The sequence below is a fragment of the Manis javanica genome, chromosome 2 (genome assembly GCF_040802235.1).
Source record: "Manis javanica isolate MJ-LG chromosome 2, MJ_LKY, whole genome shotgun sequence".
In the NCBI taxonomy this organism is placed as follows: domain Eukaryota; kingdom Metazoa; phylum Chordata; class Mammalia; order Pholidota; family Manidae; genus Manis; species Manis javanica.
In genome coordinates this window covers 212,748,548-212,767,323 of record NC_133157.1, presented here as the reverse complement: position 1 = coordinate 212,767,323, position 18,776 = coordinate 212,748,548, and the positions used below count along the sequence as shown (strand labels likewise).

Sequence of the window (18,776 nt, the reverse complement as noted above, 5' to 3'; positions counted from 1 at the left end):
TCCCTTGCTCTGGAACCCTCTTCCCCCAGACATGCTCATGGCTTGCTCTGCAGCCTAAGGGTTTTCTGCTTATAATTCCCTCATCAATGGATTCAAGACCTAAATGTAAGCCATAAAACCATAAAACTCCTAGAAGAAAACAGGCAAAAATCTCTTGAACATAAGCATGAGCAATTTTTTTCTGAACACATCTCCCAGGATAAGAGAAACAAAATGAAAAATGAACAAGTGGGACTACATCAAACTCAAAAGCTTCTGTACAACAAAGGACACCATGAACAGAAAAAAAGGCAACCTGTAGTATGGGAGAATAGATTTGTAAATAATTTAGCCAATAAGGGGTTAGCCTCCAAAATACATGAAGAATTCATACAACTCAACACCAAAAAAACAAATATCATGATTAAAAACTGGGTGGAGGACTTGAGAAGACATTTCCAAAGAAGAAATACAGATGGCCAATAGGCATGTGAAAAGATGCTCTACATTGCTAAGCATCAGGGAAATGTAAATCAAAACCACAATGAGATATCACCTCACACCAGTTAGAATGGCCACTATCCAAAAGATAAGAAATAACAAGTGTTGGCAAGGTTGTGGAGAAAAGGGAACCCTCCTATACTGTTGGTGGGAATGTCAGTTGGTGTAACCATTGTGGAAAGCAGTATGGAGGTTCCTCAAAAAACTAAAAATAGAAATACCATATGACCTAGCAATTCCACTTCTAGGAATTCACCTGAAGAAAACGAAATTCCAAAAGATATATGTCACCCTATGTTTATTGCCACATTATTTACAATAGCCAAGATATGGAGGTAACCAAAGTGTCCATCAGTAGATAAATGGATACAGAAGATGTGGTACATATACACGATGAAGTATTATTCAGCCATAAAAAAAGAAAGAAATCCTGCTATTTGAGACAAATGGATGGACCTAGAGGGTACTATGCTAAGTGATATAAGCCAGTCAGAGAAAGACAAATACCATATGATTTTACTTATTTGTGGAATGTAAAATCAAAACAAAATAAAATGAATAAAATAGCAATCAACTGATAGATGCTAAGAAGTGACTGGTGGTTGCCATGAGGGAGAGTTTGGGGTGAGTGTGCAGGAAGGGTAAAGGGTATAAAGAGGTACAAAAATTCTCAATCATAATATAAGTTGGTCACAGGGATGGTAGTACAACAAGGAGAATCTAGCCAGTGATTCTATAACATCTTCCTATGTTGGCAAATAGTAACTGCAGTAGTGGGGGGTGAGATTTAATAATGTGGGTAACTGGTGAACCACTGTGTTGTATACTTGAAACTAATCTTCAATAAAAATATAATAATAGTTCCTGAAGTCTTCCTCTATTACCTGATATCTCCCTGACTGTGCTTCATGTTTCTTCAATGACATCATGTTACATACATAGTTGTTTACTTGTCAGCTGTCATTTTGCATGTAAACTCCAGGAGGGCAGGAGCTTCTGTTCTGCAAACCACAGTATCTCCAGTACCTAGGCCTAAATTTTGTAAATATTTGTAAAATGCTGAATAAATGAATGAATGTGGAGCGATACATGGATGCTTCCTGGTGGAGGTATGTGGCAATCTAGCTTAACAATTAAAAGCATCGAATGGCAGTTACCAGGGCTAAGGCACAATGAGAACAGGAATGAAAGTAGAAGAAAATTACGAGCAGAAACCTGTAGGGATGAGAGAGCTTACATTGTTACCAAAAGAGTAAATAGACTGGTGTTGCTGCAACTTAGGTGAGATGGCGATGGGAGTTGTTAAAAGGTAAACTGAGGCACATTCACATTTTTTTTTTCAAGTTTATTTGCACATACATTGGTTCATGTTGGGTGGTGCCAAGCAAAGGTGTTTGGAAGCCCTCCACAAACAGGAACTTGGAAGAGGTTTTTCTGGAGAAGACGTAGAAGCAAAGCAGGAAATTATTCGATTAGCTGTAGCTTAAGCAGTTACCTTATATGGGAAAGCCTAGTTGGCTGTTTGTGATGGTTGTCCTCAAGTTTTATTTTCTTGGACTTGAGTGCATTGAGCTGGGCTTAGGTTTTGGTTTGCTTACGAAGCTACCCAGACATTACAGCCACCTTAGCCTAATGGCCTCCTGTTTAATTACTGTAACAGAGCTGGCAGCCATGAGCTGTCAGCTGGTTCGATGGAACATGATCGCATATCCCAAGCAAGGAAGGGGGCTGCTGGGGAAAGATCATGAGGAGCATTTGAAAGAACCCAGTCAAAGAAAGAATAGAATTCACTCATCTTCTCAAACCTTCTTATGGCTTTTTCTGCAAGTCCCCACTAGCTGCAATCCCCTCAGTTAGCATTCCTCTAGACTGTGGTCTTTCAAACATTTGTGACTATGACCCACGGTAGTAAGTAAATTATATATGATGTCCCAGTTCATAGATAGACTGACAGACGATAGATAGATAATAGATAGGTAGACAGGTACTTAATCCTTACTACATGCACTGTACTCTATTTTTTGTTTTCTTCTATTCTTTCATTCCATTCCATTCTATTCGAATTAATTTTTAAAAGTGGTAATTGTTCTCACTAAACTCATTTCTCTACTCACTGTTTCCAACACACCTGTAACTGGGCTGTGATGTAAGTATCTTTTTTACTGGGGATTGCATTTTAAAGAGTCTGAGTTATATTTCTTTATAGTCTAAGGACCAAGCCCAGACATTTCTGCATTAGTGAGCACACTGCAAGCAAATGGCCTTTGACCCTGAGATCACTCAGATCCCATGCTGGGGGAATTCTGTGATGAAAAGCTGGAAGGCCAGTTAATGGATCTGGCCTTCAGCAGCCAAGGCTAAAGGAGCGGGCTGCCTTCTGATTGAGCACATCTGAACCAATAGGAGTTGCCTTTCAAAGCACAGTTGTAGTAAATGAGTTCTTAAAATGACCTGATTCCAAGCAGAAGGCCCCAGGGGATGTATATGAATTTCTTGTGAAGGTCATCATTGTTGGTATCAGTCGTCCTAGCAAAAGGCATTTAGCTGACTTGCATTTGTCTGGCTTGGCTGGAGTCTGCTTGGTTTATGGGTTGTTGATTTTAACTCACAGGAGGGAAGACAGATTTTTGAAATAAATCTTTGCCTAAAGCAACAAGAGGCCTTCCAGATCACCTTTAGTGAGGGAGCAAGCAGTGCACCGATGGGAAAGAGCATAGCGTTATGAATCTGAAAACCTGGAATCGCGTCTAAAACGGTCTTCCTGTGGGGCCATGGACAAGTCATCTAGCCTCCTTAGATTCAATTCCTTACAAATAAAATAGGTATAACAATACTGTCCCTTGACTTCACAGAGACATTTTAAGGATAAAAGTGATAATATATGTAAAAGTGCTTCACAATGTCTCAAATTCTTGCATAAACAGTGATAGTTTCTATTGAACATGTATGATGATAATAAATGTCTTCCAAACAATAATGAAGCTACCACCTCCAGGGGAGAAAACTGAGGCTCCAGAGAGATGAAAAACTAGACAAATGGAATGGAACAATAAGTAGTGAAGCCAGAATTCAAAGCAGAGCCTTTCTAATTTTATAATCATTTTTGTGAACCAGTACGTTGTCAAGTAGGCATTTCAGAGAGCACATGAGCTCCAAGCCTGTGCGCGCCCTGATGGAGGGGTATTGTCACCAGTCTCTTAGTACTCACAATGGCCAGCATAGAGAACACTCTTGGGTGTGTCAGTTGAAAATTAATATCCTTCTTTGTCCTCCTCTTCCTCTTTCTTTTTGAGTTTCTTAAATTAGCCTTGTGATTTTTTTGATACAAAATTGCTCCATCACCCCACATAGCTCACTGCCTGGAGTAGCAGTAAACAAACTGGGCTGGATTCAGAAATAAAATCTGTTCAGGTTGAAAAATATATTATTAACCAAATGCCAGTTTTGTTTATTTTTCAAATACGGGCACCTATGAGGTTCAGATGCCATCAGGAAGTCGTATAGAAAAGGCTCCCATTACAGTTGCCCCAGTGCTACTGAAATGACCTTGAAGACTGAGATGGGTGTCCAGCTTGGCTGAGTCACGTCGGGCTCAATTTGGGACAAGCTGATGTGCAGATTTTTCCCTTTGCTATGAAGGCCTTGCCTTGGCCCCAGCAAGACAGAGATCACAGCTTCTTAGTCCAGAGCTTTGCCTGGATTTATTGTGCATACTTTACAGGGAAAAGCACTGTTTGAGTTTGCTAGGGCTGCCATAATGAAGTACCACAGTCCAAGAGGCTTAAAACAACAGAAATTTATTTTCTCTTGATTCTAGACTAAGGTCAAGGTGTCTGCAGGTTGGTTTTGTAATGTCTTTTTCCTTGGTTTGAGGATGGCTATTTTCTCTCTGTGTCTTCACATAATTTGCTCTCTGGGTGTCTGTGTCCTAGTCTCTTCTTAGAAGGATACAGGTCAGATTGGACTGGGGCCATACTGGTGACCTCATTTAACCCTCATTATCTCTTTAAAGACCTATCTCCAAATAGTTACATTCTGAGGTATCAGAGGTTAGGACTTTTACTTATGGGACAACATAAAATAAAAATGATGACAATTGAATCTACAAAGGACACTTCTAATCTTTTATAAAATCTTGGGACCTGGAAATGAGAGACAATCAAAATTCTTTAGTTTTGTGTATTTTTACTTTCAGCTAAGAAATTTACTTTAATTCCTTTTCATATTTCTGTTGTTAAACTGAAAAGGGTTTCTTTCATATATGGGAACAGCAGGTTATCTCCTAGGGAAAGTGTCTATTTGATGATATCGAGATGTTCTCTTCATTCTATAAGAACCACTCATCATGCATCTATGCGCACGTTTGCAAAGAAGCCGTGGAGTGGGAAAAGGAATATGTTACCATTGAAGGGAAAATGACCAGGTTCTGATTGAATCTGTGTTCTCCTAGACCCTGTCAGGTATAGAGTTGAAGGTGGGACGTTGGGGGCCTTCAGATGGAAACTGTGCCCATGGGTAAGGCTTCTACCCAAACTCACCACTCTGTCTAAATTTTATGGCCAGAGAACGTGCTTCAGATTGTCACCTGAGCCCTCTCTCTGCTGGGTTTTGCTATTTCTGACTTTACCTGGATTCTTGGCTCCCAAATAGTTAACCCCTTTTCCTTTCTTTCTTGTCTTTCTTTATTCAGGTTTACTGATGTAAAATTTACACATAGCAAAACTCACCCCTTATTTTAGGTGTATAGTTCAAAGAGTTCTGAAAAAAATGTACATTATGTGATTTGCATCAATGAAATAGAGATTATTTCTGCCCATCCCCCCAAAAAATTCTCTACCAGCCCTTTGTATTCTTTCTTAAATGTTTATAGATTTTAAAAGTGAAACCATCTGGGCCTATTGGTAAGGTTGTAACTTAGAATTCAATTTCTTTAATAAATATAAGACTATTCTAATTATCAAAATTTTTTTTTAGTCAGCTTTGGTAGTTTGTGTCTTTCAAGGAATTTGTCTATTTTTCATCAAATTTATTGGCATAGAGCTATTTAAAATATACCCTTACAATCCTTTGCATGTCTATGGGAGTTGCAATGATGTTCTCTCTTTCATTTCTGCCATTGGTCTTCTGTCTTTTTTACTTGATCAATCTGGTCGGAGGTTGTCTTAGTTTTATTCTTGAGCAAATAAGATAATACCTGTGCAAGCAGATGTGACAGTTTTTAACTGTTTGCCTTGTAATCCCAGGGTGCTCTTCAAATAAACTGTCACCGAAGTATGAAGGACACTAGTAAGAAATTTGGTTTCAAAGATGACCTTCCAGCCATGACAATGGTGATAATTATAATTATTATAATAGCAAATAAGACTTTGTGTTTAGTATATTCAGTTCTTGTGCTAAGTGGTTGAAGGGATTATATCACAACTATTTTAATTCGATATTATAAATATAATAATAAGACAATGAATACCCCAAACTTATATTAAGCACAAAAATTATCTAAATGCTTTATGCTTTTACTCTTGACAGGAGGAAAACAGGCAGGGAATGTGTAGTAAGTGGGGTACAGGGCAGTGGTATTGCTATTCCATTAGGTTAACATCTTACACAAGCTTCAGGGTAAAAAGCATCAAGTGAGTTGAAAACCAGTTACTGATCCACAATCTGTCTGAAATTGTGTGGTCAGATGTGTTTTCAGAAATTGCGTATTTCATAAAAGTAATAAGGTGTGTGGGTTCTCTCTTAGCTAACATGTTGCCAGTAGGTCTGGGACAGCATCTTATAATCAAACAAGCTGGGAAAACAATGATCATAAATTACCTCCCGGAGTTAGTTCAAAATGCTATTTCACAAGGACTTTCTGGATTTTGAAACTATAGATAAGAAAAAACTATAAACATACATGGTCAAAATTGCCCATGAAAAATATCCTAAATCCCCCATAAAATATGGTATATCGGTTTTGTGTATAGTGTCCCATCTTTCTGCCAAGTCTAATACAGCCAATTGCTCCTCCAGGGTAGAACAGATTGCTGTTGCTTTAGTTGAGCACCAGATGAAGTAATTGGCTTGCATTTAGGGGCCCATGTTCAATGAAAATTTTGCTTTCTCCATTTTTTGGACAAGCTTGTATAGTTGAATTTGAGCAGATTAAATCACTGTATGTTTATGCAGCTCTACCGTAGAATACTTGCTTGAACAGTTTTACATGAGCCGAACAGGAATAGACAGGAATAAAAATAAACACCAGTGCCAAACTACAGCCTTCCGAATCAGTGAACACTTTTATAAGAAATTAAAATATATGCACAGAGATGGCGGCAGATGATATATTCTGAGGTCTGCACAGAAACAAGTTAACGTGGCAAGTTAATGAATTGGTGGTAGCCCATGTGTTAACATGTCTCAGCATGAGGTTTGGTATTGAGGTCTTTTAAAATAATTCAAATATATTTCAAAGTTGCAATCTGTAGAAAATCCTAGGGCTCCACATAATACAGTTCGGTTTTCTCTCCATGGTTTATTCTAGGCATAGACAACAACACAGAAAGAAGAATGAAAACTCTGCATTCATCAAAATTAACATTTCTTGAGTACTTGCTATGTGCCAAACACTGGTCTATAGTGCTTACAGCATTAACTCATTTAACACTCATCTATTCTTTCAGTAAATACTTACAGAGGATTTGCTGTGTATTAGGCATTTTTTTAGGTCTGTCAGACTCATCTGGGAGGGATTTTGCCTTCCAGGGGACACCTGACAATGTTTGCAGGCATTCTGCTTATTATAACTGGGGAGGTGTCGTCAGCGTCTGATGGGCAGAGGCCAGGGATGCTGCTAAACATTCCACAATACGCAGGACAGCCTCCACAGCAAAAGCTTCCCCCGCCCAGACTTTCAAGAGTGCTGAAGTTGAGCAACCCTGATTTGGGCAACAGAGATACAATGGTAAACAAAATAGACAAAATGGTACTTTCACGGAACTTGCCTTTTAGTGAGGAGAAACAAACCACTGAAAAAATAAATACCGAGTGTATTAGAAGGTAATGAAGGTTTTATACTATAAAGGTAAAAACACATTTGGGAAAGGACAGGAAGAGTGTATGTGTGGCTGCCTGGAGGGGTGGAGGCTGGAATTTTAAATAGAGTGTTTAGGGAAGGTTTTGCCTAAGAGGTGGTTTTGGGGGTAGCCTGAAAGGAGTGAGGGCCCCTGTACGTAAATATGTGGATATGGGAAGGAAGACTTACTTCCAGGCAGAGGAAACAGCAAGAGGAAAGGACCCAGGCAAGAACATGTATGGCTTTTTCAAGGAATAGTGAGGTGACCATGGTGGCCTGAAGAGAGTAGCAGAGGGGACACAGGGTTAGAGGGAGGGGGGAGGGGCATTGCACAGGCTGATAGACCAAAGTCAGGATTTGAGTTTACTCTGAGGGAGAAGGGAAGCCCTTGCAGGGTTTTGAGCTAAGGAGGGTCATAAGTAAATTTGTGTTTTTCAAGAATCATTCTGGCTGCTGAATTGAGAATTGACCATAGAGGGCCAAAGATGGAAACAAGTAGTTATGGCAACAGTCCGGTGACCTAGTCTAGGGTATGGTGACTTAAATAACGGTCCCAGAAGTTAAAGATGAGAGGTGGTTGAATTCTGGACATTGTTTTCAAGACTGCGGTGACAGAATTTTGTGAATGTATATGGGGCATGGGAGAAGAATCAAGAAAGCTGATTATTTTGTTTGCTTGTTTTTGGACTGAGCCCCTTTATGAATGGAATTGCCATTTGTAGAAAGGGAGAAGGCTAAGATAGGAGTAGTTTGGGGATAAAAATAAGGGTCATCATATTTAATTTGGACATTTTGGATACGTTTAATTTGAGTTGAGATGTCTATTCAAACATTCAAGTGATGATGCCCAAACTCTTTTAACATTTCTGTGAAATAGGCACTACTATTAGACGCATTTTGCAGATGAGGAATCAGGAACAAAGAGGTTCTTTTTTTAAATTATGTAAGATCACCCAGATATGAAGTGGTGCAGCCTGGATTCCAATGAAACAAACTGATATCTTGCTGAAAAATCTCATCAGTTCTTCTCTCCTGGGATGGCATCTCTTGATATCCATTTCTACAGATGGCCTTGAACAGCTCTTGGAGAGAGCAATTCTCTTTGCTAAAGTGAGATCTCTTATGCAGTTGGTACCTAGAAGTTAAGCTGCTATCTTTGGGCAATTATGTTAAAGCAAATGCTCTGTAAGTGTTTACAGAAAGAATAGATGAGTGTTAAATGAGTTAATGCTGTAAGCACTATAGACCAGTGTTTGGCACACAGTAAGTTCTCAAGAACTGTTAATTTTGATGAATGCAGAGTTTTCATTCTTCTTTCTGTGTTGTTGTCTATGCCTAGAATGAACTATGGAGCAAAAACTGAACTGTATTGAGCATCTCCGTTAGAAAGACCACTAACTGTCCCACAGACAGACCTTCATTAAACACAGCCTCCCTCATTCGCTGGATGTGCTATACTGGGCCCCAAACTTAACTTTTCTGCCTGTGTTTAGCAAGTAGATAATACACGTGGGTGTGTATCTCTGTGACATGTCCACATGACCCAGTGGCTTTTCACCCCCAAGGATTGGGCTTACACCTGATCAGCCCAGTGAAGACGTCCACTCCCCATTACTTACACTACAGTGGCTGTAGAGTCAGGATAGTGTTGCTACTAGAAGCTACTCTAGAAGGTGTGCTTCCAGAAGGCAAGGGTTTATCTGTTCTGTTTGCCATTCAGGGAAGTGCCTGGCCTAGAGAAGTGCTTACTGAGTATCTTTGGAATGGAGAAATGAATAATCTTCACTGTAACTATCTCTAGGAACTTGGCTCTGTTTTTATCCCTATTTTACAGATGTGAAAACTGAGGCTTAGAGAAATGCAACAAGGTACTCAGAGTCACCCAGTAGCAGGAGGCAGTCCCTAGTCACATGATAGTAAATAACCATTTTGTCCTGTTTGGAAAGCCCACCACTGAATATACTCGTAGAGTCTATTAATTAAGTCTTCCCGAGTTCAATGCCCGGCTCCGCTGTTTGACCTCTGCATCACAGTTCATCTGTAAGTGGGAGATGATAATAATATACCCACATCAGAGTTTCTGTGAGTGTTAAAAGAATTAATACAAACACAGTGCTTAGAATCGTGTAGCAAATGCTATCATAAATATTAGATATGAATATATTTTGTTCTTTCATTTGTAACACATATATACATTGCTGCTATCTCCTGCCACCACTACAGTCTAGGTGTTTTACATTTTCTAAGTGTGTCCAAAATTTAGCAAAATATTTGTTTACACATATATTTAGATAATTTGTGTGTGTGTGCATATGCAAAATTACTCATTATGTAAATGGCTTTAGTTTGATAAGCAGAATATACTAGGATATGGTTGATGGGAAATTGTTTTGTGTAACTTGGAGAACCAAAGAATCATAAAAGAATTCTCCAGAGAAAGTCTGACGAAGGTGTGACCAATACATTTTCAGGTTTTTATCTTTAAATTATACCCAGCCACTAACACAGTAGTGGCTCAGAGCAGAACACTGATTAACCCACGGCACGGTGGGCTCTGTTTCTGTGCTGCATTGTCAGCTGTCATCTTTGATATTAAGCTGCCTTGCTTCCATCTAATGTCTGTCAATCTGGCTTTCAGGGAGGCAGCTTCAAAAGAGTGTGGGGGCTTTGCCATTTTCGTGGATGGGTGATGGAAGATTGTTTTGTGTTTTGTTTGGTAGGAGCCATTTGCTTTGCAGTTGGGCTAGAATCTAGCCTGTTAGGATGCCCTGTAGAGTCAGATGCCTTAGCAGAAGGGTGAGGCTCTTACATTCTTTCAAAGGGAAGGCTCTTGGCATTGGCCCTTTCTCAGGTGCCCTCCACTGCTTCAGGCAGAACTCCCCTTTGAGCTCTGCAAATCTCCCTCTAGTCTGAAAGTACTGACCTCTCTCTGCTGAGAACAGCAGCATTCAGTGTAAGTCAATCATAGTGTCGAACAAATCCCTAAGGAAACTTTTAAAAAGTGCCTAAAAGATAAAATCAAAACCAAAATCTTGCTATTGAGCTTTCCCTGACACCTTCTTTTCAAAAACAAAAACTTAGCTTGATATGCAGGTATCAAAGGAGATTATTAGTTAAGCTTAAGTGAAAAATTCTTCAGTTCATTCATTCATTCACTTATTCATTCAACATTATTTACCATAGGCCCCCCCATATGTTGGGAATTTTACAGGTGGCAGAGGAGCAAAGTGGGTACACAATTATTAATGAGATGAAAGACACTTTCTGCCCTTATTTTCTTTATGAAAGCTGAACTTTCAAAGCAGATGTCCCCAAAGAAACATCATGTCTCTATTTAACCTACATTAAGCTTGCTGTATGCAAGGAATTGCGTTGGGTAAAAAGTGTATAAATGTGATCTTCAGATTTTAGTGAGGAGAAAGACTGTGCATATTCAAAACTATCCTCCTATGGGTTCGTTTCTGTGTTAGGCAGAATCCTTAAGCTGTCCCCTTTCCCAGATGTCCAGCCCTCGTGCCCGGGAATGTGAATATGATGAGACATCACCCACATGATTATGTCACATTTCATGGCAAAAGGGATTTTAAAGGTAGAATTAAGATTACTAATCCACTGACTTTGAGTTGATCAAGAGAGAGGGATTGTCCTGGTTGGATTTAAAGTACTTTAAAAGCAGTTTTCTTTAGCTAGTAGTAGAAGAGGACATCGGAAAGCAAGTGATGTGAGGGAGATTGCTGACATGGAAGGGCTGTCAGGCAAGGACTTGACAGCAGCCTTGAGACGCTGAGAGTGGTACCTTGCTGACGGCCCGCAAGAAAATGGGGACCTCAGTCCCACAACCCATGGGATTGAATTCAGTCAACAATATGAATAAATTTTGGAAGAAACAGTCCCCAGGTGACCTTTTGACTTCAGCCTTGTAAGACCCTAAGCAAATAATCCAGTTGAGCCTGCCTGGACTTCTGACCTTCAGAAATGTGAATTATAAGTGGGAGTTGTTTTAAACAGCTAAATTTGTGATCATCTGTCACACAGCAATAAAAAAAAGAAAAGAATATACCATTTTTGGTCATTCTGCATTTTTATAGGTAATTTGTAGTTAAGATGTCTAAACATTTGAGAGGATGCTGAGTGACTTATGTAGTTCTTCATGATTAATAATAATACTACATCCTTTTATTTGTACAAACCCACTGACAAAGTGCTTTCACATACATTTTTCTTACTTGATTTTCATAGCTTTTGAGGAATCATTACCTCTGTATTAAAGATGAAGAAAGTGAGGATGGAGCATCATGTGACTTGATATCTAGTCATTGTAAGTGATAGAGTGGGATTTGAATTCAGGCCCTGGCAGTCCCATTTTACTTAGGTATACTTATTGAATATTCGTAGGGTACCCCACATAGGCTATTTCTCTGTCTTGTTTTCTCTTACCGTTGTCACCAGAATTGAGAACATTCTCCTCCTGCTTGCTTACTAAATGCTCATTAACTAACAAATGGCAGTTAAGGCAAACTTTTTAAAAATCCGAAACATTTATTGATACCTACTATGTACCATGGCACTTGCTGTCCAACATGGCAAACAAATGACGAGTTCCTTTTGGTTCTATACATGGTATTGGGTCTGGGTAATAGAGTCACTAAGAGAATGCATAGGAGAATGCATGTGAAATACATAAAAAGTAGAAATAGACTCCTTTTTCTGGTGCTAGTTCACAAAATAAGACAATCCAGCAGTCTTTTCTGTTTCTCTGTAAATGTTTATCAAGTTTCATTGAGATATAATTGATACATCAACTGACATTGTATTAGTTTACCATCTACAAAATAATGTTATGTGTATCTATCGGGATATGATTACCATAATAAGTTTAGTTAATATCTATAAATATATATAACATAACAATTATAACATAGTTAAAAATTTTTCCTTGTGATGAACAATTGTAATGTTTCTTGTGATGAGAAGTTATAACATTTACTTGTAATGAGAAGTCATATATAGTTACAATTTTTTTCTTTTGATGAGACCCTTTAAGATCTCCTCTTATAGCAACTTTCAAATATACAATGCACTATTGTCAAATATACAAATACGCATTGTCAAATATACAATGCAGTATAGTTATCATTCTCTACATTATATCCCCAGAACTTATCATATAACAGGAAGTTTGTACCTAATGATCACCTTCACCCATTTCCCCACTTCTGCCAACCTCTAATCTGTTTTCTGTCTCTATGAGTTCAGGTTTTTTTAGATTCTACATGTAAGTGAGATCATACAATATTTATCTTTCTCTGTGTAACTTATTTCACCTAGCATAATGCCCTTAAATTCCATCCATCTAGTCAGAAATGGCAGAATTTCCTTCTTTTCATAGATGAATAATATTCCATTGTGAGGATATATAGATACAGATATATAGATACCACATTTTCTTTATCCATTCATCTACTTTTAGACACTTAGGCTGTTTCCATGTCTTGGCTGTTGTGAATAATGCTGCAATGAATTCAGGGTGCAGAGAGCTCTTTAAGAGTTATTTTGTTCCTTTTGGATATGTAAACATTTTTTATTTCTGTATGACCTTGTCCTTTTTTCTCCAAAAATGTTTTTTGGGAAAACATTTTTATTTCCAGATTTTTCTTTCAGAAAAATGGTTAGGGAAATTTTAACTCATGCTGGGAAGACTGGTATCTGGGAGAGCGTGAGATCCCAGGTTGGAATCCTGCAACTTTGGTGAGCCAGTACACCTCCCCCAACCCTCCTCCTGCCCCACCAACCCCTTGAGAATGGTGGGACACCGAGCAGGACTTGAGGAGGCCCACAGAGCCCGCACTCACTCTCTCACACAAGACTACCTTTTATTCCTTTGAATCAATCTGACTGCCTGGGTTGCCTGTCCACTTGAGACCGAAGGCCAGACCACTCTCAACAAAGGGCAGAATCCTCACCATCGTAACCCACAGTGCCTTCTTGTGTTTTTCCTCTCTCTTTAAAATTCTTCGTTTCCTTTTTGGGTAGGAGGAAATAAAGTCCAAGAGTAAATAAAATTTGAAATTTGACTTGAGCAGCCATCTAACTGCGCCTATTATCATCCAATCAGTTCCGGGTGAATGTAGCAGGGCATGGCCCTTTGCACAATGTGTGCTGGAGTCAGCCGCTGTGACAACTGTTGTCATGGGAATGGAATTGTGGGGGTGGACATCCCCCAACCAAAGAACATTCTGTGCGTAGACGATGCTCAAAGGATCTCTGCTGGCAGTTCCTGGGAGGGCATATTGTGACCAGGGGTGGCTCTGGAAGGCCTGTTTAGGAAGGACTGATGGGCTGCACTCGGTTGGGATTTGTCTTGAAGTCAGTTTTGCATGCACACCCACTGTTTTCACTTGGATTATAGCAATGTCTGGGGTAGTTGAGGCTAACTGCCTCTCTAGTCCCCCAGCCAGCCCGTATTTGTTGACAAGCCACTATTTCATTGGCCGTAAGTCTGAGGACTCTCTTTTGCTGTGCAGCTCCCACAGGTGCTCTCTTGCACCAGATGGAGGGGACGTAGGGGCAGTGCCCTTCATCCTATCTGGTTACTAAGCAAGGCCCAGTCCACCCAAGACTCCCAGGTGTGGAGGGTTCAATGACAAACAAGGAGACAGAACTGAAGGGCTCTTGGAGTTTGGAATGCATTTGAAGAGCGGGGTGGGAAACAAGCCCAAATCCAAAAAAAATCCATTATGTCTATTTTTCTTCTATTGAGAACAGATTAAAAAATCAAAGTCCCATCTGTTCTGTGTCAACATCAGAAATCGTACATTATGTTTCATCAAAGGCAGGTTTGCCATGGTGGTGGGGGTTATACTGTGGAACGTGCTTTGAAACCCAGAGGAACTGAAAACAGAACTTGGCCCTCCAGGCCCTCTCCCGCTGCCTGTGTTTATGTTCCTCCAGCACTGGATGTTTTTAATTGATTTATTTGACCAGGAGAACCCTGGAGAAAGACCAACAGGCGAAGGCAGTGGAAACAAACACAGGTAAGGGCCCGTGATTCTCAGCTCAACAGGGCAGTTTTCCTGCACAAATCTGTACCTAGAGTTCACAGCAGCAGCCTGCCCAGTCCTTCAGTCTCACAGGGGTTGCTGGCTAAATTCAGTCACAAGTTAGGCTGGGGCAGAGGCTGAGTCCTGGAGCCTCCCTTCAAGTCTACCCCATCCCCTCCCTGGGGTTGCCCTCCTCCAGTCAGCTGGCAACCAGGTAGGCTTGCTCCTAATTGCTTGGTCTCTGGGCCAGCAGAGTAAATGGTGGACAAAGCCGTCTGCTGTTGCTGCTTTCCCTCCCACCCAACAAACTTGTCCAGTGGTGATCCACGCCACCCTAATTACTCTGAGGATGTAGCATGTCGCTATGTTATGAGAAAAGGAAATGCTGTCGTCCCACATACACACCCTTCAGCATTTGGGGCTTTCTGTGTGTTCACTGCTGCTATCAGGGTGGAACTGTTAGGAGAGATACTACAGAATAACGCCAGCCTCTTCTTGAACTGGAGATACTGACTAGGTTCTGAAGGAGGTCTCTGTTCCAAAGACAGTCACCAAATGACTCCTCAGTTGCATAAATTTAGAAGGAACAGGCTTCCTTGAGGAGTAGCAGGGAATGAGGAAGGTACGAACTTGATCAAGGTGTTCATCGCTGAGATTCCTGGTCTGCAAAACTGACCCCTCAGGAGGAAAAGGAAGACCAGTTCGCATTAATCATCCGAGGACAACATGAAGCCAGGAAAATTTGAGGCTAGGAAGATGGGCCAGGATGGGCCAGGTGGTGCAGTTGAAGCCCCCCAGTGATGCAAAAGATCAAAAAGATCTGCAGAGGAGGTGCCTAGGTGGGTGGAAGCACTGACAGAGGAGAGGCGTAGGGGAGAGCTGGTTGGGGTACAGTAGTGGCTGAAACTGGACATAAGTGCACTGGTTAAGCTTTGGGAGTAAGTGGTCAAGTTTGTCGCCCAACATGGAGATTCTCTGTGCTCTGGTCAATGACTTAGACCATCAAGGCTATCTTTGTAGCAGTGGACATGCATCAGGTGTCAAGTTACGTAGGGCCAGTCTGACAGCAGCCCAATGCAGCCGCAAGAAGACATGAGAGTTGGCAGATTAGGCATGAGTTCTCTCCTCTTGTTTTTAAAAGTAGAGTAAAGCCGCAGCCCTCCCTTTTAGGTGGGATGACTGTGGTGACACACTTCTACTGGTGACACACTTCTACTGGTGACACACCAGTTGTTGGAGAGGACTCAAGTCTTAGCCTTTCTGCTAATAGGCTAGGTGGGCATGCTGGTGATTATTTGGGCAAATGTAAGAACTTTTGGCCCTATTTGGAAGTCATGCTGTTGAAGCAGGCATATTTTATAGTTTTAGCTCACATGCTCTGGGCTTGATAGTGAAATTTATAGCTGGATTTTTAGTTATTTTAGGAATAAAATTTCATCTTTAGCTCTTTCTAATTGCAATCTCATCCCTCCCTACCCTCAAAACTTGGGGAAAAGTGTATTCTGAGATAATTCTGACTCCAAAAGGAGTAAGTGTGGAAAGTCTGACCACATCCTTCAAAGACATTTTTGTGAGGATTAGTTCAAAAACTCTAGCTGTCATGTCAAGAATGTACTGACAGTTGCCACATTCCTGGAGCTCTGTGGGACTCAGACCCTCCACCAGAGTTCTCATGGCAAAGCCAGCACCAGTTTATTGAAAATAAATCTCTATGGGGATTAAAGGGGCCACAATTAAGTTTGCATTAGTGAAATCGATTGATCTCAGGGTTACATGAAGTCAGGCCCCCAGTGCTAATTCGAGTGGAATGGCATGCTCCTCGGCGCCTCTTCATGAGGGCAGGTGGTTGGGGGGGAGGATGCGGTGGGGCATCGGAGAGCTACATAGCCCTCCCTTCAGTTTGTGACTGAAGGATTCTCAGTGTGTTCATGTTGGAACGAAGTCTGTTGTCCTGAAGTGGTTTGGAAAATGTTTTCTCTGTAATGTAATTATTGGTTCTTTAGGAGAACAATATCTTTTTATTATTATTATTTACAATTCTAACACTTAGTATTAAGTGTGGTTTGGATGAAGTGAAGAGTGAATGAATATGGATTACGCAGTCAGGGAGTCTGGGATTTAATCCGAGTGCCACCGTACTGATTTTAGTCACCCCTGTGTCATTGCTCTAACAGTATATCTTATACTTCTTTATCTTCCTGAATTGTGGTGATCTAATTTACATGTCAATTTCCTCAAATTAGTCTGTGAGCTCTTTAAGGAGAGGGGTGTGTCTGTATCTTATTCAGCCCCAAACCTCATTGTTTAGTAAAAGTTTACATTTGTTACAGTTCAGTAAGAAAATGGGCTCTGGAGCTGGGTTCCTTGGGCTCACCTTCTGACAACATTTCCTAGCTGTGTGACTTCAGGCAACTTGCTTAACCTTTCTGTGGCTTAGAATAAAACTGGGTAACAGTATCTCCAACCTCACAGAGTTTTATGAGAATTAAATGATAGATATATTTAAAACGCTTGGAATAATGATGCATGCTCAGCAAAGATTAGCAACTGCTACTTTCCTTATGTTCATTGCTGATAATAGATATCTGTCAATAAAACACCACCACTCTATCTCACTGAACCCATTTTCTTATCCATTTTATGGCAATAACAATCATAACCTGAAGATTTGTTGTGAGGCTCAAACGAGACAATGTCTAGGAGTCAGAATGTCTCTTTGAAGACTGTAAAGTGTTTTTAAACTCTCTGGTACCATTATTTCTAGTAATAACTGTTGCACAGATTGGAAAAGTGATTTGCTCACAGTTCCACAGTATGAATGAGACAGACAGAGCTGGGCTGGAATATGCAGGCTCCCTCCTAACCTGTCCCTGAGTGTCCAAAGTACTGCCTAGCTGTGATGCAAGCTGCCAAAATCTCTGGGATTCCTGAGACTTTTTCAGTATTTACATCAAGATACAGCCCCAGGTCTTTCAGCCAAGCACTGCGTTTTAGTCAAAGCTGCCGTGGCTTTACTGTCCTCATCCTCACTGCCCTTGCTCAAAGGTCTAGCAGCCCTCAGAACTGTGTTTGGCCTCTGAGATGCTACATATCAACAGGCAGCTCTTTCAGGGCGACTGGATGCTTCATGCATAGATTTTACCAGGTGCCACTTAAAATCAAGAGAAGGTAGAAAAAAGCCTAGACTAGGAGCTGAATCACACAGATGGAGGCATGATATTTGCCACTAACAAATCATGGTGCCCTAGACAAACCCTGTTGATTATTTGGTATTCAGTTTCCATATCTATGAAATAAAAGCAATGAGAGTTATTCCTGAGCTCTGCAGAATAAGTGCCCTCGGAGTCACAAGTCCTGTGTCCCACTGGTCTTTCTGCTCTTCTCTTGGGATGTGAACTTGGTCAGGTCAATCTCTTTTCAATCCATAATGTCCTCATTTATAAAGGGTTTCTTTCATGAAACAGACAATTTTTTGTGCTCCTGATATGTCAGCCACTGTAGAAGGCAAGGAAAACACGCGCTCACACGGTACATACACACACTAGTAAGTGCCAATGCTAATTGGGTGCAAAGAACCCTGGCTTAGCTTTTTGTGTGCATTGTTTAATGTAAGCTTCGTAACAACTTTATGAGGAAGAGACTTTTGCCCTTCTTTTACAGATTTGGGAACTGAGTCTAAGAGAGTCACCAGCTTGCCCAATGGCACACTTCGAGTAAGCGGTATGGCCAGGGTTTGAACCTGGTGAGGCAGACTCCACCTCCCATGATGGTACGTGGTCACCTGTAAGAGATAAGGAAAGCATCATGTCTACCCTAGACTGGCCCCATTTCTATTTTATTAAGGTTATTCAACTAGTGGACGGGGGGAATGTTGATTCATAGGATGCCTAGACTTTAGTCTCAGAAGTAACACAGGAGTTAGCTGGATTCATGACGTCGAAAGACCACCCCGGTCAGTGCAGACACTGACGCTGAGCCCAGCAGCAGCCTCTCCTTTCTGAAAATGTTAAACGATAGCTTCGATGAGGGCCTGGACCGGGCAAATTCACTGTGGCATCAATTTGGAAGGACTGACAAATTGATCAAGTGACAACCAATATGAGGAGAGATGTGACCTGCTAAGTACTTGATATATATATATATATACATATTATACATTATCACATTTTATCACATATATATCACAATATATATATATA

General features: G+C 40.6%; 1 protein-coding gene across 18 annotated transcripts in view; it reads left to right on the top strand.

Moving 5' to 3' along the window:
- The window catches only part of LRATD2 (LRAT domain containing 2), a 305,269-nt gene that overhangs the window by 67,155 nt on the left and 219,338 nt on the right, over positions 1–18,776 (top strand). For 2 of the 18 annotated variants that reach the window (XR_012128504.1, XR_012128509.1), the window contains exon 5: positions 18,238–18,346. The exons of the other annotated variants lie outside the window; for them this stretch is intronic. The gene's annotated coding sequence lies outside the window, so the exon portion shown is untranslated. The remainder of the gene's footprint in view (positions 1–18,237; positions 18,347–18,776) is intronic. 18 annotated transcript variants of the gene reach the window in all.